The sequence below is a fragment of the Schistocerca cancellata genome, chromosome 4, assembly GCF_023864275.1.
Source record: "Schistocerca cancellata isolate TAMUIC-IGC-003103 chromosome 4, iqSchCanc2.1, whole genome shotgun sequence".
NCBI classification, from domain to species: domain Eukaryota; kingdom Metazoa; phylum Arthropoda; class Insecta; order Orthoptera; family Acrididae; genus Schistocerca; species Schistocerca cancellata.
The window spans coordinates 775,143,009-775,166,204 of NC_064629.1; the positions used below are offsets into that span (position 1 = coordinate 775,143,009).

A 23,196-nucleotide genomic window follows, 5' to 3' on the forward strand; every position below is an offset into this window, starting at 1 on the left:
ACAATAAAATCTAACACTTAATTACTACTTCCTCAATTTATCATTTCATCCTCTGTGAATTCTTCTGTTGAATAGTAGCATTTCTCCCACAGAACCTGCTGTAGCATCGTTTTTAAAATTTCTGACTTCATATAAAACATTTTTGCCTCTTAACATGTTATATATCGTCATCCCCACATATTTCACTCATATAATTTAAACTGGTTTGTGGGTAGCATAAAATTATTTTTATTTCTTGTGTTATATTCTCTTCAAATAATTTTGTCTGCTGTGTAGGAAGATTATAACTTCATAAATGTACAATTCTGGCCATTAAAATTGCTGCACCACGAAGTGAAGTGCTACAGACGCGAAATTTAACCGACAGGAAGAAGACACTGTGACATGCAAATGATTAGCTTTTCAGAGCATTCACACAAGGTTGGCGCCGGTGGCGACACCTACAACGTGCTGACATGAGGAAAGTTTCCAGCCGATTTCTCATACACAAACAGCAGTTGACTGGCATTGCCTGGTGAAACGCTGTTGTGATGCCTCGTGTGAGGAGGAGAAATGCGTACCATCACGTTTCCGACTTTGATAAAAGTTGGATTGTAGCCTATCCCGATTGCGGTTTATCGTATCGCGACATTGTTGCTCGCGTTGGTCGAGATCCAATGACTATTAGCAGAATATGGAATCGGTGGGTTCAGGAGGTCCTCTATGGGCCTTTCTGGACACAGAAAATGTTCTACTGCTGTCCTAGCCAGCACATTCTCCAGATCTCTCACCAATTGAAAACGTCTGGTCAATGGTGGCCGAGCAACTGGTTCATCACAATACGCTAGTCACTACTCTTTATGAACTGTGGTATCGTGTTGAAGCTGCATGGGCAGCTGTACCTGTACACACCATCCAAGTTCTGTTTGACTCAATGCCCAGGCGTATCAAGGCTCTTATTACGGCCAGAGGTGGTTGTTCTGGGTACTGATTTCTCAGGATCTATGCACCCAAATTGCGTGAAAACGTAATCACATGTCAGCTCTAGTATAATATATTTGTCCAATGAATACCCGTTTATCATCTGCATTTCTTATTGGTGTAGCAATTTTAATGGCCAGTAGCGTATATGGAGGGAACAGTAATAATTTTTAGTTTGCGAAATAAAAGGCGACAAGACTGTTTTCTGTGCAGTGCACATGTATTGGACAAATTTCTTTTCCAGTTTCAGAATTAGAGATGTACTACTTGAACATCCCAAAAAATTTATCCCATATCTAATGACAGATTCAAAATAACAATGATAAGCAATTTTTTGTGTACTCAAGTCAGTGGAATTTGCTAGTATTTGCATTTCAAATGCAAAACTGCTTAGTTTATTTGATAGGAAGTCAATTTGTGTATTCCAGCTTAAGTTGTGGTCAACATTTAGCCCCAGGAACATGACCATGTCAGTTTCTTTCATAAGTTGACTGTCATGTTGCATTTTAAGTTCCACACATTTTGAATGTTTGGTTTTTAAATGTACCATACCGGATTGTGAAATGTTCAGTTTCAACACATTTAACTGGAACCAGTTTTCTAAGGTATCCATTGTGCTTACGATGGGGCTCAGAATTTTTTCTGCATCGTCATCTTCAATTAAAACAGAAGTATCGTCTGCAGACAGAACTAATGGGGAATTTATATTTATGGATAAGTCATTTACGTAGAATAGGAACAGGATTGGCCCCAAAATGGAGCCTTGAGGCACACCTTGTGATACTGTACTCCATTTAGAATAATAATTCACTCTATCTGAGGTGACAGTTACTGCTTGTTTTCTGTTGCGTAGGTATGATGTTTGCCAATCTAGAGCATTGTCCTTAACCCCATATTTGTCTAATTTGTAGATAAGCAAGTTGTCATCGATGGAGTCAAATGCTTTTGTGAGATCACAGAAGATAACTGCAGCTTTAGTCCTCTGATCCAATGATTTGTCTATATTTTCAATAAAGTTGTTCACTGCATCCAGAGTGTTTTTTCCTGGTTGAAATCCAAATTGGTTACTTATAATAATATCGTTTTTTACAATTAAGTTTTTGATCTGGTTTGCTGCTACTTTCTCTAATACTTTTGACAGGATTGGAAGAATAGAAGTAGGCCGATAGCGTCCCATGTCTTCCCTCAACCCTTTCTTTAACAGAGATCTGACTTTGGCATACTTCAAAACATCAGGAAAGCATCCCTATTCTAAAGATTGGCTGAATATTTTAGTTAGGGGAGGTGCTATTATGCCACACGTTGTTTTAAACACTTCCGCGGTTATCCCCATCACATCCAGAAGAGTTTTTATGTTTTAATGATAATATGACATTTTCCACATCCTTTATTGTGCCTTTTTTAAAATCTGTAAGATACTCTCGTCTTGGTAGATTCGTAAGGGATCTACTTTACTCTGACACTCTGCTGCATCAACATCTGACTTTGCCACATTTATGAAGAATTCATGTAAACAATCTGATATTTGCACCAGGTTTACAATAAAGCTATGATTTACTTTAATCATAGATATTTCATTACTACTAACTCTAACTCCTAACTCTTATTTGACAACAGCTCGCACTGATTTTGTTTTACTTTTATGTTGTACAATGAACTTCTTGTTTGCCATTTGTTTGGCTGCCTTCACAACTTTTTTTAAGTATGTCGTTATAATGATGAACATACTCAGCAAAACGTCTGTTTTATTATATTTCAGTTCATTGTAGAGTTTTCTCTTGCCGGGACTAGAAATTATTTAAGTTTATTACTCGTTTTGTTTCATGTGTTTCTAAGTGGAAAAGTTTCATTAAATATTTCAAGTAAACTACTTAAAATTGTTAAAGTTACTATTATTCGAAATACAGCTTCTGAAGGCCATTCAACCTCCCTAAATTTATTTCTAAATATAACTGAATTTTTTTCATTGAAGTTCCTTTTCATATAGCTTTTGTTACATGTCATTTCTTTCTTAATTTTTGGTAGTTCCATGAATAATACACAGTTGTCAGAGATTCCTAAATCCATGCAAAATTTATAAACATCTTCAAATACCCAATTTGTTAGAATATTATCAATACAGGTAGTGGCGGTGCATTTACTCTATTAGGTTGAATGAAGCTTATTGTGAAACCAAAGTTTTTTTATTAAGTCAGTGAATTGGGACTTGTCATTGCTTTCAACTGTGATATTAATGTTGAAGTCAGCAGCTATTACTACCTTTTTTCCTTTTTTCTCCACAAGTTTTTCAAGCAGCCAATAAGATTTCACCAGCAATGCTTCAATTGTAGCTTTCTTTGGTACTCTATAAATAGAAACTACTACGAGCTTTAGGTCCCTCAATTCGATATAACAGCTTTTTTCTCGTCTACAAATGCATTTAATTCAAAATTTTCGATTTTATTAAGAAATTTAATGTTGTCAGATATAACCCAGTGTTCATTTGGGCAAATAACTTTGATATTTCTACATTCAGACAGAATAATTTGTAATTCTCTCACTTTATGAGTTTTGCTTGAAAAGTCAGCACTTAGACCAATATATTTAAAGGCGTTATGGAGGGACATTGTTTTCTATTTATGGTCTCAAGCATACTCTTTCTTGGGTATCATTTCGGTCTTGCTGTTTTCGTTACCAGACACTGTTTCTCATCCCTATCACTTCTTACAAGTTTCTCCTTTTTCCAGAATTTTAAATGTATCAGCAAACATTTAACTAAAAATTTTGGATCCTAACCAATTTAAACGCAGACCATCTTTACCCAAACATATATTGCTTAAGAATTTATTCGCATTTATGAACACAGTTCCTAGATCTTTACAGTTTTCGTTTAAATCACGGTTTATTCTCTCAATATATTTATCACTGACTGATCTTCTGTAGATAATACCAATCACCACTATTCTAGACGTTTTGTAGAGGTTACTGGCATTAAATTTCTTGTTTCACTTACAATTTCCTCTCCAGTGCTGCTTCTAAGAGAATTTGTACCTACTTCTATGAAGATTCCTTCGTAACTCTTCCGAGATGCCTCTACTGAACTATCCTGCGAGTTATATATGTTGTTAAAGTGTTTTATCTACTGGTGGATCTTGATTCCTGGACGAACGTATATTTTGGAATTTGGCACTACCACATTTTTCGGCAGAGAATCGCCTATAACAAGAAATGTGCATATCGGAGTTAAGGCAGTCACATTTTTCCATTTCCCGCAGTCCATAGGCGAATAAGTCGTACAGTGCGCTATTATACTGTATGCTATTATCTCAACATTGGTGTTTATGGTACGGATATAGAACAGAACTATTATTGTCGCTCGATAGTATTTCAAGTGGGGTATAAAAACACTTGTATTTATATGCTCGGTTCTTGTAAACTACCTCTTAAACCAGTTTCAGTACTGTAGTCCTACTGTTTCAAATTGTGATTCAATAAAGTTTCATTATGCCTTTGGATTATTTTAGAAGCCTGAACTGATCCAGTAACATATGAGCATGTATTGCAGTTAGTTGTGCGTGTACTATTAGTGCCTTTGTGTAGTCCATTTCAGTCACTTAAAGCTCATGTAAGATGCACTTTTTACACATTACGAGCAACAAACTTTTTTTTTATAACAATGTAAAAACCAATTGATCTGGCGTATATTTTATGTACGAGAGTGCTATACCCTTTGGTTCAGTTATCGTGTTGCTGGTAGAAATAATCTTTGGTTAGCATAAACATGTTAGTTTGACAGTGGTGCGTAGAGTTGTGGATAATGTAGTTGTTCATATGTTTTAGTTGTCCCACGCAAATATTAGAAATGTGTTGTTCCGATCAGATGATCTGTCATTGTACCAATGATAGAGTTCATTAATAATAGGTAAACATAAGCTGATTCGGAATTTGAAATAGTTCCTCGCGTTGTTTGTTTTGCTACGCTAGCTAAATTTTTCGCATTTTTTTTTTTTTTTTTTTTTTTTAAAGAGGAAGTCAACATTGTTAAATAGTGTGTTATTTCATTCACTTTATTGTATCTGTTAATAGCTTCTCGAGCTTAATTTCTGGATCGTTATTGTGCTCCTCCAGTATCATTAACACTACGTTTCCACATTATTTTATGCTTAGGTTTTAGTTCTTTGTGTTACTAGTGTGCGTCACTGAAGCTTCTGTGATTTGCTTATATATATTTATTTTTTTGTGACCGTGTACTCTTTTGATTTTAATGTACTTAATTTTCCGTGCAGTTTTGAACAGATGCAGTTGACATTGTTTTATGGCCCGTTGTAGTTGCAATCTGTGCAATATTTCTTGTACATTATCGAATTGAATGCATGTATATTTCAAGTTGTTAGATTTTTAGGCATAGAGCACTTGTTCATTTGCAGCTTCATATTTACTAGGCGCAGTATTATTTGGTTTTCATTGCTGTTTTAATATTACTTCAGAGGGTCTGGAAAATTTGTGTTTTGTATATATTACTAATTTTACAAGTTTGTTCATTGTTAAATGTACTGTATAATGAAGGCATTTGTTGTTACTACCCCCACATTTCCGAGTTATGTAGTTTTTATTGCCACTTGTATTTCACTGAGAAATAAAGTGATGGAGCCAATCAATATTTGTTCATGTCATTATGATAATGAGACTGACTCTATGGTGGTGTTATGATTGCATTTACATGGGATGTAGCTCTTTCTGCAGTTGTATACACTCCAGTGATCACACTGTGTCGTCGTGCTCTGACTCTAACATTAAGCATTAAAGTTTGGAATGGACTTGACAATAATTTTTTTATCATTATGTATGTTCAGAGTTCTTATCTTGAGAAGTAGAGGAAAACTTATAACAGAGTATTTGCTCTGTTTATTGGACAGTTTGAAGTGCTCCTTGGAATGAGTTGAGCAATAAAGGACTTATACAATTGTTTTGTGATTCTACAGGTTTCCTGTTATCTACCTTACATGTTGTAGGCTGCATTGTGGGGAACTAATTATTTAATGGACATCTATGGCAGTGATCTTTTTTTTATGTTACTAAGAAGACTGCGATGTAGAGTTAGTCTTGTAAAGGCTACCTACAGAATGTATTAAGTAACTTGAAACATAGATGTTGCAAGTATTTTACTAGTGTGTAGAGAAATTGTATTAGGATGTACATTTGCTAAGTTTCTACAAAATTCTTTTACAAGAAAACACTGAGTGCTTTTCCCATCTCATTATTCATTGTGCAATTTGTCAATGCTAGTGCTACCATTGCTGGAGAAAGGAAACTATTGGACAGCTCATTTTATCAGATTAATTTTTCATTGTATCCTTATTGTAAACGAGTTAACAACATTCCTAGATATTGTCTTCCCCTGCACAATGTGGAAATGTTCTCAGCTTGTCTTCACCTCATGTAGGTTTTTCTGGTGAAATCTTTCATGGACTTGTTGTTTTCAAGTTTATGTATTACTGTAAAATTGTGTCCTTTGCCCTTACGTTCTCATTTTTGAGACTGTCAGACGTAACACAGAAGTACTTTGTTTATTTGGATTTTATTTGGATATGGCACGAATAGCAAATTTGCATGTGCATGACATGAACTTTGGTTCTAGTGTTTTTCTTTGTGTACAGTCCACATTTATTGTGTTTAAACATGTATTCTGTGAAGGGTGTAAGTTTTTAAGTTCTGTTTAAACACGGACCTCTCTCTCTGTGTTTGAATACATCAGTGCATCTTGGTAAATCTCAGTTTAATTTTAACATTCCCATTGACAGTATTATCTTTGTTTTCTATGTTGTAGCAGCTTAGTTGGTACCAGTCTGGGAAGAAACCTGGACAATAAGGTGCATTCCTAATACACTACAAGCATATGTGGAAGGTTCAGATTTTTGTCCAGATAGTTAGGTTTTTGTAGTTTTTGTTTAGATGCGTTAGTGTTTTCACCCCTTGTTGAAATCAAGGATCTATGCTGCCTTAATGACCTACATCACAGGGCCGTGAACCCTAACGGAGCTTATAACACTGAAATATTATTACCTTCAAGAGTTGCTAATAGTGTTTTGGGAGCTTAGTTCCTTAGAGTCTAAGGCATATTAAATGTAATTTCCAAGATTAGTATGTAGATTCAGATTTTGAAAATAAAGACAGTTTTTTATGGGGAGAATGACAGTAATATGCAGATATAATATGATCAGTCAAGCGAAAGGAGACATGATATGAGGCTTTTATATAAAAAAAAGTTCAAGGGCATCATCAGGAGAGCCCCCACAGAAGAGTTACAGAGCTGTTCTTGTACTCCATATAATAAACAATGTGACAAATAGGGGGAGCAATAATCCATGACTGTGACGGTGGATGACATTGTGCTGTAGCATATGGGAAAGTGTTATTGAGTGGCTGTAGGGCAGTACAGGGCGACTTAGAATTTCTATTTGTTGTAATGAATGGCAGCTTGCTCTAAATGTAGAAAAGTATAAGTTAATGGAGACGAGTAGGGAAACAGCCTGTAATATTTGAATAGAGTATTAATGGTATTCTTGACACATGTATAAAAAGCGATGTGAAATGGAACAAGCGCATGAGGTCAGTGGTAGGGAAGACAAATGGTCAACTATGGTTTATTGGGAAAATTACAGGTTGTGTGTAGGTCATCCATAAAGAAGACTATGTATAGGTGTTCTTTACCAAAAGTGCTGTTGAGAAAGTTTAGAGAACAGTTATTTGCAACACTAGAACAATTCTTCTGCCACCAATGTGCATCTTACATAAGGACTGCGAAGACATTATGAGAGAAATTAGGGCTTTTACAGAGGCATATAGGCAGTCATTTTCCCTTGCTTCGTTAGTGAGTGGAACAGGAAAGGGAATTACTATTGGTACAAGGTACCCTCCACCATGCGCAGTATGGTAGCTTGTGGAGTATGTAATTTTACCATTTGTGAAAATTTCCCCTTACATCTCTTCTCTTGACTGGTTGAGTACTGGCAACATTAACTCTTTATACCATAACTATTTGAATGGCAGTCTGGGATGAGCAAAAGCATATTAATGTGTGAGCTACTCTTGCTACTGAACCACTTGACTTTAAACATTTGTTGATGATGAAAGAGAGACTGCAGACCTTACACTGAAATTTAATACTGGAAGAGTGTAGACTGAGGGAAGTAATTAGAGTTGTACATCAAGATACACATTATTTATGAGGGTGTCATTATAAAACAGATATTGTTTTATATACGGTTTACTCTTACTTCAATACATCAGTATTTTACTTTCCACAATATTATTGTATCACTTTTTGTACAGCTGAGTGTGCTGTAGATAGTATGAAAATGACTTAAATTATTATTTGAAGATGACTCCAGACATGACTTCAAGAAACCACACAATCGAAGAAAGCATTATTAACGAACATGTGTACCCCAGTAAAAAGAGGTAATTTCAAGTTCATCAGCCTCTTGAAGGAGTGTCTTACTGTTTAATAACAGTCTTTACTTTGGCTTAAATTAATGACCGCATCAACATAAGTACATTCTGTTGGATATGGCTTGTTTGTCAGTATAATGACATAATGCATAAAGGAATTACTGTCATTGAATAAGTGTAGGATAAAAATAAAATTGTTTGGTTGCCAAATTATGTTTTAACCTAGTGAATGCTTACTCATTAAGTGTGCACACAGGCTGAAAAAATAAATAGTTACTATACTACAGACCTAAATTTTTACTTAATGTCTCTTATTGTCTGTGTTTTCCTTGTGTATTTATTTAAAATACATTCCCAACTTGTAATAACCTAATATTTTGTGTTTATTACATTCTTTATGCCAGTCATACACGAAGTGCTTGTGGTCCCACTATTTGTGGTGTTTTAGATTCACTGCAACCAGGTTAGACATAGCTGCTATCACTTGCTTAATTACGAGAACATGTAAATGTGGTATGAAGAAATATCTTTGCAACAGTGCAAATACACTGTTAATGGAATAATAAAATAAAAAGGAAGAAGAAACTCATTCATTACCACATTGGGACTGCATACAGAAAGGTGTTTTTTATTTTTATTTAGTTATTTTTTTTTTAAAATCACTGAATATAATACATTATTTTTGAATCAACAGAAGCGTCCAATTCCACCCGTCTGCTTTGACCCGTGACATAATGGTGTTGTGATGTGTGACGCCACTGCAGTGCAGAGTTTTTGAGTTCATTATGTTTGTAGGTGGTGTGTTGTTGCACCTGATCATGCCCTCTGGTGGTGGATGTGGACATGCTGAGTTTAACATGTAGTATTGGGTTCATTTGAGTTTTGGTTGTCATTGTGCTAATGTGGTTTTGAGTTTAGGTAGTTGGTGTGGTAATGTGGGTTGTGGAAGTGTTTTCAGTGAGGTATTAAGGTTTTTCTTATGTGTCTGGCGTTTTTGTTAGGTCTGATTAGTTTGGTGCGTGTTGTGCGGAAAGAAGTCTAATTTTTTGGTTGCTTTTTTGTTAGCTGTGAATATGACAGTGATTTCACAAGTGTATCATTACATTCTGAAGTGGATGATGATATGATGTCTGACACACAGTTTCTGCAGATGTTCGGTGTTATTGCTGAATATGTTGGGTATGACACCTAAAATATTGTTTGTGAAACGACATGAAACTGACGAGACTTCTGGCGGCTCGGCCCAGTGATGTGTGTGTAGCATTGTCGGCGTGCACCTTTTTGTGTTTGTGTGTGATGTTTTGTGTATAATATATTTATGGTACGTCGGTTGCGTTTTAATTGATGTAGTGAACATGGGATATTTGGGTTTTTGAATTGTTAGGGTTTGGTTCCACTTTTCAGGAGTTGTAGGTGCTGGTTTTTTGGTATCAATAGCTGCAGTTGAGCTATATAGCTCAAGGGGAATGTCTGATACCTGTGGTTTAATGGTGTGGTGAAATATAGTAATTTAATTTTTTTACGTTATTTGTTTTGAGATGTTGTGATGTTTTTGTAGTAGCTTGCCCCCATCCTAAACTGCAATTCTTTGCCACACGGGGTGGATGCGTGGCCTGAAATGTGTTGTCACAGCCCGCACGTCTCCCCCTGCCGGGTGTTCGAGTCCTCCGTTGGGCATGGGTGTGTGTGTTGTCCTTAGCGTAAGTTAGATTAAGTAGCGTGTAAGGTTAGGGACTGATGACTCCGCAGTTTGGTCCCATAAGATCTTACCACAAATTTACAAATTTTTCCCAATTTTCTGCGAATATCCTGTTAGTTACATTTTGTTTTGGAGTGAGATGTTGTTCTATCATTTTTATTTTTGTCCATGTTTGTTGCCATGTGTATGTAGTGACATCATTGTTGTCATTTTGTATTTGCTGGAAGTAGCCATTTACGCCATATCGATGATGTCATGGGTCAAAGTAGACGGTTGGAATCGGATGCTTTTGTAATGCTTTATTCTTATATTATTGCTGGAAGAGAAAGTGGTTCTGTGTATTTTATTTTGAGTTCAGAAGTAAAGGGCAGTTTTACAGAATAGTGTGTACACTGTGCGTTCCTCTAAAGTCAAATCTAAAAATGAGCTGAAATGATTAAGTTGGCAGTTGTGCATGTATGTTGTTTTTGTGTACAAATGGAGTTGATCCTAAATGGCATTAGGGCGTTATAGTAGAGGCTGACAATAACCTTGCTGTGTTGTCAGTAATTTGTCAGCTGTTGCAGATTTTCATAAAAATATGTATTGAAATGGTTGTATGTTATACAATTGTTATTGAGGTATGCTGTGTGACACGGCACTGTTAATACGTTTTGAGAGATAAAAAGACATACTGTGTGATAAGATTGATAGCTAACTGAAGAATGACTACCAGATTATCAGATAGTGAAACCATGGGTTCTGTTTCCTGAATCGGACAGAAGCCAGAAAAATCAATTGGACTGGAGGGAAGTAGAGAAGGATAGCTGTGGGCCAAGAACATCATACATCTCATGAATATCTTATGAACCATATTTTGGTCACTCTGTCTCCACCCCTTTTCCCCCGCCCTTGAAAGTTCAATAATTGCTGTGAATAGGATTGCACATAAGTGAGTTACTGCTGTTATATTGAACGATAGCAGTTTATAATAGTGCCTGTATAGTCAGCATAAATTAATAAACAAAGTCATAGTCAGTGCCATAGTCAGGCAATGAGCATTGGTGGCAGATGCACGAACCCCTAATTACTATCCTTGGCATTCTCCTAGTGGTGGTGGTTGTCATTGTCTTCTTCTGGTCTGAACTGTCAATTGTGTTTCTTGCCATATGGATGACTGATGAATGCTTCTACAGCGTCTGGATGAAGGACAGGAAGAGGGTGAAATCCAGTGCCGGAACCGTGCCACGGGGAGTATCGATCTTAATGTCCCCATCTGATGGATGGATGGATCATCACCAACAGTGTCACATGCACTGTGGATGGGTTTGTGGATTAACACAGTGCATTGGTGCAAAATCTGGTGATCAATAACCTCTCCTTCCCTTTTCTGCTAAATATTAGCAATGAACATTTCTTCCACCGCCAGAATTAAAATCGGCAGCCTTCAAATTGAGTGCTGCTACATAGCTGTGCATTATCAATCTCAGGTACAAAGGTGGTTCATGAACAAAGTAATTTCCAGAAATGTCAGTATAATTGAAGCAGTACATACTTTAACAATTGGTTGAATATGTAATACTCTTTATTGCTCGTGTTTGTAGAGTTTTAGCTATGGAAAAAATTTCAACCAACGTAAATAGATATAAGAAAAGTGAATGATAGTTTTCGCAATTAACAATTCAACCATATGTGGATAAGCAATTGGTTTCATGATTAGGCTCATAAGACCCTCCATAAATACTGTAATGAAAAACGCACTATATTCTAGGAAAGAAATTAAAAACAGCAGTTCGCACAATTACATACGCAGGTTGATTCACAAAGATATGCAAATATTTAATATGTTATTCTACGAGTAAAACTAAAGAAAAAAGTTAATATAAACATAGGTCCGCAAATGTTTAGTTACGGAGTTATGGTTGATAAAAGATTTCTGTCGAAATTTAGCAACTTCGCTAATATGAAGGTTAAAGTAAAGCCCTATTTCCATTTATTTTGTTGTTCTGGTCTGGTGAATGTAATAAAATATGTCCCAGACATATACCTGCAATAGTTTTCCAGAACAATGAGAGAAGCAAAGATAATTATACAAGTAAATTCGTTTACTTTCCATTAAGAATGTAGAAATGCTTGTCATTGTTGGCAACCATTAGTGAGTTGTTTCAGTCATTTCATAACCTTGAAACGAGTTAGTTTTCTGTGTTGTTCAGTGAAAGAACATAACAACAACAGTGTATTTAAGTGAAACCACATAGTAACTGTTGTAATTTGTAGATTATTTATGAAATCGGGATGCTTTTCAAATTTATGACAGGAATATGCTGATATGGTGTTTATTTATGGCTAATGTGATGGTAATGCTACTGCTGCAGTTAATGAACATCATTTACGTTATCCAACTCAGAGTATTCCGAATGCACGAACCATTAGCAGAGTATTTCGAATGTTATGAGAGACATGTTCTCTACCTAGCATTCGTAATTAGTGCAAGCACCCAATACTTGAAGCGTGCTCGCTTACCAGTACATGATGTATCTGTCAACGAATAGGCATTTCACAATGTAAGGAAGTACAAAATAATGTGTATCCTTACCATAAACAAAAATTGCATCATTTATATCTGGGAGATCCTGCCCTTCACTTGGAGTTGTGCAACTGGTTAAACACTAATCAGTGGTTACATAAATACATTTTATTTACTGATATGGCACAGTTTACTCAAGATGGTATAAACAATTTACATAACGAGCATGTATGGTCTGAAGCAAACCCACATGCAACAGTGCAACGCAATTTCCAACAGCGATTTAGCATAAATGTTTGGTATTGTTTAATCAACACACACTTTATTGGACATCTAACTGGCGAGATGTACTTAAAATTCCTTCAAGAAGAAATGCCCCGCTTTCTCCAAGATGTTCTGCTTGCTACGTGATTGCAAATGTATTTTCAACCTGATGGTGCACCTCCAAATTTCACCAACACTGTTACTACACATTTAAAGGAACCTTTTCCCCAGAAATGGATTGGTCATGGTGCTACTCTTCTGTGGCCACCCAGATTGCCCGATTTTACACGAATGGATTTTTGTGTATGGGGCTGGGTGAAAGACATATTTTATGAGGACAAAGTCAGTACATGTGAGGCATTACTTCTTCGCATTATGAATGCAATAGACAAAAATTAAGAACAACCCTGTGGAACTGAAACGAGCAACAAAATCTGTTCATACATGTGCAGCTAAATGCATTGAACTCAGTGGAGACATTTGTGAACATTTATTGTGAATGTATTGTGAAATTGTATGTACACTGTACAACTTCCTTAATGCTCAGCTTTATTAATAAAAGCAGTTTATTAATAAAAGCAGTTTATCTGACACATTCATACGGTTTCACAAGTCAGTCTTGATCACACAAATTTCTTACACTTTATTACCAGTTTTGGCATACTGCCATCCTCAGATGATTAAAATATTCTGATGTAAATCAACGTCAAGTTAAACATGAGAGTACATGGTATGTACATACCAGAATATTTTAATCATCTGAGGATAGCAGTGTGCCGAAACCGGTAATAAATTATAAGAAATCTGTGTGATCAAGACAGACTTGTGAAAATAGATTGCGGACTCATTTACAGACTTTATGTCTTCAATTAATACATTCAGTTTTTGTTAACGTTATTACCGTCATTTTTCCAAAATTAAATTCCCTAAAACTTCTGTTGAAAATTTTGTGCAATTGTCTGGAATTTAAAAAACAAATTGGGCCAAACAGTTAATGAATTAAAAATTTTATGAAATTATGTCTTTGCTTCTCTGGATGTTCTGGAAAACTACTACAGATACACATCTGGGACATGTTTTATTAGATTCACAAGATCAATAACAACAAAATAAATGGAAATCGTGCTTTGCTTTAACCACATACAGTTTTACGATGGCTTCATACTAGGCAAGTTGCTAAATTTCAGGCAAAATCTTTTATTAGCTGTAATTCCATAACTAAACATTTGCGGCCCTATGTGTATATGAACTTTTTCCTTTAGTTTTACTTTTAGAATAACATATTAAAATATTTGCATATCTTCGTGAATCACCCTGTATCTGCAGAAACAATAAAAGGAAGTTAGGTGTGGATGGTAGTTATAAAGTTTTAATTAAAACAGTGAGAAAGTTGGTGTGATGAATGGTAGCTGGCTCTTACGATACAGCATCAGTAGTGTCCTGCTAGACAGTGTCACATCATTTAAATATCTGGGCGTGATGTTGCGAAGCGATATGAAATGGAACAAGCATGTGAAGATTGTGATAGGGAAGGCAGGTGATTAACTTTGGTTTATTGGAAGAATTTTAGGAAAGTATAGTTCATCTATAAAGTAGACCACATGTAGGGTGCTAATGCTACTATTCTGGAGTACTATATGAGTGTTTGGGATCCGCACCAGGTCAGATTAAAAGAAGACATTGAAGCAGTTCAGAGGTGAGCTACTGGATTTGTTACTTGTAAGTTCGATTAGTGTGCAAGTGCTACAGGTAAGCTTCGGGAGCTGAAGTGGGAATCCCTGGAGGGAGGAAAACACACATTTCGAAGTACACTGCTGAGAAAGTTCAGAGAACTGGTATTTGAAGCTGACTGCAGAACAATTGTACATACATTCTGCATGAGGACCACGAAGATAAGATATGAGAAATTAGGGCTCGTATGGAGGCATATAGACAGTCATTTTTCCCTTGCTTTGTCTGTGAGTGGAACAGGAAACGAAATGAGTAGTAGTTGTGCAAGGTACCCTCTGCATTGCACCATATGGTATCTAGATGCAGATGTAGAAAAATAGACTTACACAATGAATTTTGTTTGGTTGTTTGCACTTATGTCTTCAGTGCTGGTACACATTGAAATCCCCATGCCTCAGTACTGAAGCGAGTTGCTAGAGAAGCTGAAACTAAATATCACAGCCCATACCCATTTTATAACAGTAACAAAAAGTTAATTACATGACTTTATTTTTTATGTAATTAATTAATTCATTTTTGAAGTGATGATTAAAACTATATGACCTCCTCATATTGTTTAGCTAATTGTGAAACAAAATTGTCCTTAAGAAGTTTGGATAGGGTGACCACTGTAATTGTTAAAGTGTTACCTGACTGAGAGTTTATAATGTGCTTGCTTACCGTGTTATGTAACTAGTTAGATCTTAGTATTATGAAGTAGTCCTAAAAAAAATCTCTAGCGATGCACTGTTGTACAGCTGTAAATGTGCTGCTGATGTGTGAAATCTGTAGCCTTCCGCTCTCTCTTCACTAGGCATGATAGAGCATTCGACTACACTTTATATCCCAGGGGCCCCAGTCAGACAAATTGCATTGCAATAAGTCTTTCATAGCGGCAGTTAGGTCTATTAATATTCACTCATGACCAATATAACTAGTGAGAACTCTGTTCCATAGAGAACACTTCTGTTGCTGTGGCAAACTGAGCTCTCTGAAGTGTTATATGCATATTGTGTTGATATGACATTCGAGTGCGTGATTGTCATTGAGGTCAGACCATGAGTGTTGGAAGAATGAGACACTTTATCTGCAAGGTTGTGTAGGCCATGGCTGTTTCACATTCCATCAGATCAAGTGTGTACTATGAGTATCTTGCTTCGGGGAACATTGATGACACCAATCATTTGGTCATCAATGTATTCATGACAATCGTCACTGTCACTTATCATGAATTTTAGCAACAGACAGATGAACCATAGTGCAATAATTCACTCATGAATGTGATGGCAGACAACATGTTAACCACTATAGCAGCCAGAACTAACAATTTGCCGTGGGGTACAGAAACTGCCGCTTCACATGTGGCCGGCCACTGTGGCTGAGTGGTTCTAGGTGCTTCAGTCTGGAACTGCACTGCTGCTACGGTCACAGGTTGAAATCCTGCCTGGAGCATTGATGTGTGTGATGTCCTTAGGTTAGTTAGGTTTAAGTAGTTCTAAGTCTAGGGGACTGATGGATGACCTCAGATGTTAAGTTTGAGCTTCTCATGTGGACATTTGTTTACCACATTGCACAGGGCATAAAAATTACCATTAGCATAGGAACATTACCACTGGATGCTCACAGAATGGCAAAACATCACCTGGACTCATGAGAATTGTGATACACATTAGTACGTCCTGGGGATGGGGTACGAGTACATTGAGAACACTGTGAGGCGATGCATCCCACTTGTGAAGAGGGCAACGTTCAGGTGGGTGGTCGGGTTATTCTCATGTGGATGTTTTGTGCAGGATGGAAAGAGGCCTCTGATATGACTGTCATTGTCTGTGTGTGTGTGTGTGTGTAGATCAACCTGTAGGTCAGTGCCCATTGCCTTTGAATTGTGTGTGAATAGTTTGAGGCACACTAGCCCTGAAGGTGCTTGTGTGTCATGACACGCTGCTGCTGTCATCAGGGCAGAAGGATTGCTATATACCAGTAGGTAGGTGAATCTAATTTAGTTGGTAATAACTGTTGTTTCAAACTTTAAACTACATTAGTAAAACTCAGCAACTGTAGTTTTGATTAATTCTTTCATGGTTAGTGTGGATGAAGTTTAAATAGCTCACCCAGTGCTACTATTAAGCCACACCATACTGAATTTGGGTTGGAAAGAAAAATTTTCTGTAAAGGGTAATAGTAATGACTACAACTAGGTTTTAAATTCAGTACAGTGCATCATTAATGAGAATAATGGCAAAACATATGTGGTAGACACTAATAAAGGATTCAGTTGTAAAAGATGGATTTTTTTTAATCATATGATATAGCATTATTCAAGTAGCAACAGAGAACAAATGGCTGCAAAATTGACAGTATTAATGAGATTAACTGTTGGAAGACTTTGGTTGTAGAATAATTTGTTTCTTATATCATTGAGACTACATAACTGCACATTTGTTAGATCAGTTGTAACTATAAATCCAAGTGACAAAACTCTTTCCATAGTAAATTATTTATAATCCACACTAAGATACTCCTCTCTCTCTCTCTCTCTCTCTCTCTCTCTCTCTCTCTCTCTCACACACACACACACACACACACACACACACACACACACACGCATGCAAAGAGCATGACTACCAAAACTGATATTTTAGTTGCCTTTAGTTTTGTTCCTTAATTTCTGGTGTACATTGTAATTTTTATCACCAACAGTTTATTGTAATAATCATGGATAACAGTTGTTATTTTCCTGTTATAACTTACCTGCTAGCTGATTCTTTCCTTTGTGTTTACATATTAAATTTAATGGTATCCATACGTAAGATATTTAACCATGAAGAGTTCATCATTTTGTTATCTTGGTTTCTTACGAGTTATTACACAGAGTATTTCAGTTTGTAATATTGTGCGAGTTTTGTCCAGATGATGTATACACACTGGTATCCAAAATTAAAGCTACAAACTGCTACTTCTGTGTCCCGTGTCTAATTCACGATACAGTCATAAAAACAGTCAACTGATGTTGTTAAGATCATGTTCTGCACAGAAGATGGCATTCTGATCAAAGAGCAACCATGCCAGCAATAACTTCAGGGCACCTATCAAGTGTGGCAGTGTGTGCAGGATAGTCCCACATCCACAATCACTGTGTGCACAGTCACAGACGGTGCAGTATGGCACAAAGAAGACACCTACAGACTTTCTGCTGTGGAGGGCCATATAAATGATGAAAGATGGAGAGTAGCAAACTGATATGGCCTGATGGCTTAATGTGAATCATTCTGTTGTTTCTCAGATGAGATGACAGTTTACAGAGACTGAAACTGTATCCCAGAGACCAGGACAAGGCCGACCATGTGTGACATCAGAAAGAGTGGACCATTATTTGGCTCTAAGGGCACAATGGTAACACCTTAGTACTGCACTGCAACTGGAATCTGACCGTGCAACATCCACTGCATGTGTTGTATTGAGGCAATCGGTGTACAGAAGGCTTCAACAGAGTGGCCTTTGTCAAAGACCTGCTGTCTGTTTACCTCTGGCGTGTCTTCACACAAGGGAATGTCTATAGAATGGAGCTGTTGATGTGCCACCTGGCTGGTCGAATGGTGGGCCAATTTTCTTTTCACAGATGAGTCCCAATGTGGTCTGGAGAGTGATTCTAGACAAGTTCGCATTTGGAGGGCACGTGGAACACTTGACAACTCAAACACTTCTTTATGAAATTGTACGGGTGAATCAACAAGATTTAACAGATGTCAGACACCATGAGGAGATCTTGGGATCCATTGTGCAGTTGTTGCAAGGTTCTGTGGGCCCAGACTTTGTATTGATGGACGATAACGCTTGACCTCATAGAGCATGGGTGGTTGATGTTTTCTTGGAAATGGGAGATATTGCACACATGGCATGGCCTGCTTGCTCTCCCAGTTTGAATCCCATAGAGCATGTGTGGGATGCACTAGGGAGACAGGTTGCATCACGTCAGTATCCACCAACCACTCTCCAATACTTGTGAGCAGCTCTGCAGGAAGAATGGGCATTACTGCCTCAATATGAGATTGATGACATAATTCACATCATATCTCGTTGTCGTCAGGGCTGTATTGGTGCCAGAGGTGGTCATAACACATACTGAGCACATTAATCAGTTGTCAGAATATGTGTGCAAATCCGTTAAGTTGGAAAACAGTGAAGAACATTTTTGTCTACCATTATACATGTTGCAGTTGATTACATTCTGTATTCTTTGCGTTGTTTCTACTTTACTATCACCTGTTATACTATTTTGTGGCAAAATAAATGCAACCCTGCAAAGTTTCTGTTTGTTGCTTTAATTTTGGACACCAGTGTAGATTGCACTGTGTAATAATTAAATTTTTTTCACTGCTCTATACTTTCTATCTGTTCAAATGAAGTGGTGGTGTCATATTTGCGATATCTTATTTTTTGCTCCAACTGTTTGTATGTCACAGGTTCGCACCACATCCAGAAATGAACGAAAAATTAGAAGAATTATGGTCATTTAATTGGTCTCCTACCCTGTGCACCATTTGCACATTTTTGAACTTCTGTTAATAATTACTGACTTTAACAGGTAAATCATCTTTGGAGTAAATTTTTACTAATTTTGTAATTATGTTCTTTGGCTCTGTCTTTTAATGACCGAAAAATGTATTGATTAACATTTTAAACTGTATGACTGATGCATCAGTTACAAGCATTCACATGTATAATTACATGGCAGTTGCAAGATATAAATTTATGCTATCTAGACACAAGTAATACTCAACTTTTCATCTGATGAAGATGCCATTAGAAAGATAGGTCACCTGATGAGGATTTTTTTTTTTAAAAAGACAGTGTGTTGATGGAAGTGTATTGGGGTGGGGGATATGTGTTTGATGGAACTCAGCTTTCTGATAGAGAAAAACCATAAAATGAGAGATTTGATAAGAAAGTTACAAACAAGACAAATTTTGTAAGAAGTGGTTTCTCTCTCTCTCTCTCTCTCTCTCTCTCTCTCTCTCTCTCTCTCTCTCTGTGTCTTGTTTGTGTTCTATCATCTGTGTAATTTCTCAATTAGACAGCAAGTTGTAATCGTTACTCCTTCCAGTATTTTTATTCTGCCCAGGACTTTGCATTATCATTTGTAAAAATGGGAAAGATCAATTGTTTATTGTAATGATCATGGATGACAGCTGTTATTTTCAGTTGATTGTTTTGTTATTTTCTCAATATACTGTTGTTAGCTGCCCTTAATACACCAGTGACTCTAAATAGTCTGCTAAGTGCTGATTATCTGCAAGTTTTCTTGAAGTTAAAAAAGTTGTTTCACAAGCTGTGACACTGTCACGAATAAAACAATGACACGTATATACAATAAGTTTCCTTTAATTTACATCTATGGTCACAAAATTTTTGTTAACAGATTACCTGTTTTGGTCTATAATGACCATCATCACATCTGTTTTATAAAAACAAAGTCCTAATGTACTGCGGCCATAGTGACATCGTCAAATGTTAAATGCAGAATCAGCACCAGCATCCTCAAGTATATATAAATAACATCATATGCCCGAGTCATGTTGTCAGTAGCACTGACTTTGTTTTTATAAAACAGATCTGATGATGGTCATTATAGACGGAAACCGATAATCTGTTAACAAAAAGTTTGTGACCATAGACGTAAATTAAAGGAAACTTAAAAGTTGTTTCCTTAGCAGTAGTTGGATTAAATAGGATCCATGAGTGTAAACTGTATTGATGGATGTAGAAGCACCTCAGATGGCAGTATGTGTGTGCTACCTTGAAAAATGTACATTAAAGTTTTTGTTGGGTAGATTCCTCACTTGAAAATAAAGGTGTCTGAGCTTAGACTCAAGGGGAGCAGAGAATGAAAGAATAACCCTTGTGAAAAGAAAAATGTAACTTTGTTGTCACACAAAATAACTAAAATAAATGTGGACTGTTTGAGGGTGCATGTCTGCAAAATCAAAATCTGCTGGATTACATTCAGTTCGGTGTTGTTCCACCATGTGCATTATAATCTGCTTAGATCCTGCTTGGAATGCTGTCGACTAGGTGGCTGAGATATTTCTGCTCAAACCTGTCCCAATGTTCAGTGAGGGCCTTCCTGAGATGAGATGTCACACAGAATGTGTAACAGGAGGTGCAGGAAGAGGGGGTGTGCTGCAGTGACACACTGTAAATTTCAACTGGTCCCATGTGTCGTGTTGGGTTCATGTCATCAGATACTGCAGGCCGTTCCAATCTACACTTCACAAGCCACTTTGTGGTGTGTGATGAGAGTATTTTGTGTACCACAGTCACTTCTTCCCTTTCCTGCTCCAATCGCAAATAGTTCGTGGGAAAAACAATTTGCTGGTAAGCCTCTGTGTGGGCTCGAATCTATCTAATTTTATCTTCATGGGCTTTTCATGAGATATACATAGGAGGAAGCAATATATTTGTTCCTCTTCTAGGAATGTACAGTCTCGCAATTTTACCAGTAAACCGCAGACTGCCTCCCTTGCAGTGTTTGCCACTAACATTGGAATTGGTTGATCATCTCCATGATGCATTCATGCGTACTAAATGAACATGTAACAGACCATGCACCATGCTGCTCTTCTTTGGATCGTACCTATTTTCTCTATCAATCCTGTGTGGAATGGATCCCAAACTGATCAGCAGTATTTGAGTACTGGTTGGATATGGGTTTTGTAAGCTACCTGCTTTGTTGCTGGACTATATTTCCTAAGGATTCTTCCAACGAATCTCAGTCTGGCATCTGCCTTTTTTGTGATTAGTTTCATGTGGTTGTTACACTTTAAATAGCTCCGTATGCGTACTCCTAGATATTTTATGGAAGTAAATGCTTCCGGTGATGGTACTGCAATTGTGTAATCATCCAGTAATGGGTCTTTGTGTCTACTTATACTCCGTACACTACATTTATGTTAAGGGTCAGTTGCCACCCCTGCACCAAGTGTTGATCCTCTGCAGGTGTTCCTGAATTTTGCTACCATTGTCAAGCATTGCAACTTCTCTGTATACAACAGCATCCTCTGTGAAAAGCCTCAGAAATCTTCCAGTGTTGTTTACAATGTCATTCATATGTATTATGCAAAGTAACAGTCCTATAACATACCCATGGGGGGGACATCTGAAGTAACTTTTACATCCGAAGACTTCTTTCCATTCAGAATAACATGCAGTCTTCTGTTTGGTAGAAGCTCTTCAGTGCAGTCACACAGTTAGGGCAATGTGGAGCTGTATTGAATGCCTTCTGGAAGTTGAGGAACATGGTATCTATCTGTGCTCATGTATCTATTGCTTTCTGAGTCTCATGGACGAACAGGGCAAGTTAGGTCCCACACGATCATTGTTGTTGGAGCCCATGTTGATTTCTACAGTGGAGGTTTCGGTCTCCAGAAATGTCATAATATGCAAGCATAAAACATGTTCTAAAATTCTGCCACTGACAGATGTCAGAGATATAGGCCTATAGTTTTTTTGTGTTTGTTCAACAACCCTTCTTGAAAACAGGAATGATCCTGTGCTTTTTCTCCCATCATCAGGAACCCTTTGTTCCACAAGAGACCTATGGCCCACTGCTGCTAGAAGACGGGAAGTTCTTTTGCATGCTCTATGTAGAACTGTATTGGTATCCTGTCAGATCCAGTGGCCATCCCTCTGTTGAGTGATTTCAGATGCTCTTTTGTTATTCATGCAATGATTTAAATGAGGTACTACTATGCAGACTTCCTTTGTGAAATAGTTTTGGAAAAACACAATTAGTATTTCAGCTTGTTCTGTGTTGTCCTCTGTTTCAATGCCATTATGGTCAGAGTGTATCTGGACAGATGGCTGTGGTCTGTTTACTGATCTAACATGAGACTGAAACTTTTTAGGATTTTCTGTCCAACAGTCAACAGAATTTTACTTTGGAATTTGTTGAACACTTCACGCATGTGTCTCTTTATGCTAATTTGGCCTTGATTTAATTTTTGTTTGTATGTGAGGCTTTGGCTTTGCCTAAATTTGTGTGAAGCTCTCTCTGCTTTCATAGCAGTTACCTGACATGGCTGTCAGACTGTGGTGGGTCTTTTCTATCCCCACAACTTTACTTGGCATGTAAGTGTTTAAAGTGTATTGTACAATGCCCTTGACCTTTGTTCTTTGATACTCAACATTGTTTGGGGGGGGGGGGGGGGGGCGGCATGAAATTTTCATGCTAACTGCTCAGGTAATCTGAAATATGTCTTTTTATCACTCTTGTTAAGCAGAAGGTGCTTCCTACCTTTCTTTGTATTCCTATTTACAGCTGTATTCAGTGATGCTGTAACAGCCTAATGATCACTGATTCCCTGTTCTGCACTAACTGAGTTGAAAGGTTTGGGTCTGTTTGCCACCAACAGATCTCTATGTTGTTACCGTCACGAGTGAGTTCTGTGACTAACTGCTCCAGGTAATTTTCAGATAAGGCATTGAAAACAGTTTCACATGATTCCCTGTCCCTTCTAACTGCCCTACTGTCTTGAGTCCCACAGTCTATAGCTGGCAAGTTAAAATATCCATCTAAAACTGTAACACAACCAGTAAATTTACTCAAAATATTCTCCAAGTTCTCCGC

The 23,196-nt window shown here is 37.2% G+C and overlaps 1 protein-coding gene across 1 annotated transcript in view; it reads left to right on the forward strand.

Moving 5' to 3' along the window:
• Positions 1–4,719: 4,719 nt before the first annotated feature.
• LOC126184598 (E3 ubiquitin-protein ligase HERC2) overlaps positions 4,720–23,196 on the forward strand; it is an 812,863-nt gene continuing 794,386 nt past the window's right edge. The window contains exons 1-2 of the mRNA XM_049927039.1: positions 4,720–8,400; positions 19,034–19,155. The gene's annotated coding sequence lies outside the window, so the exon portion shown is untranslated. The remainder of the gene's footprint in view (positions 8,401–19,033; positions 19,156–23,196) is intronic.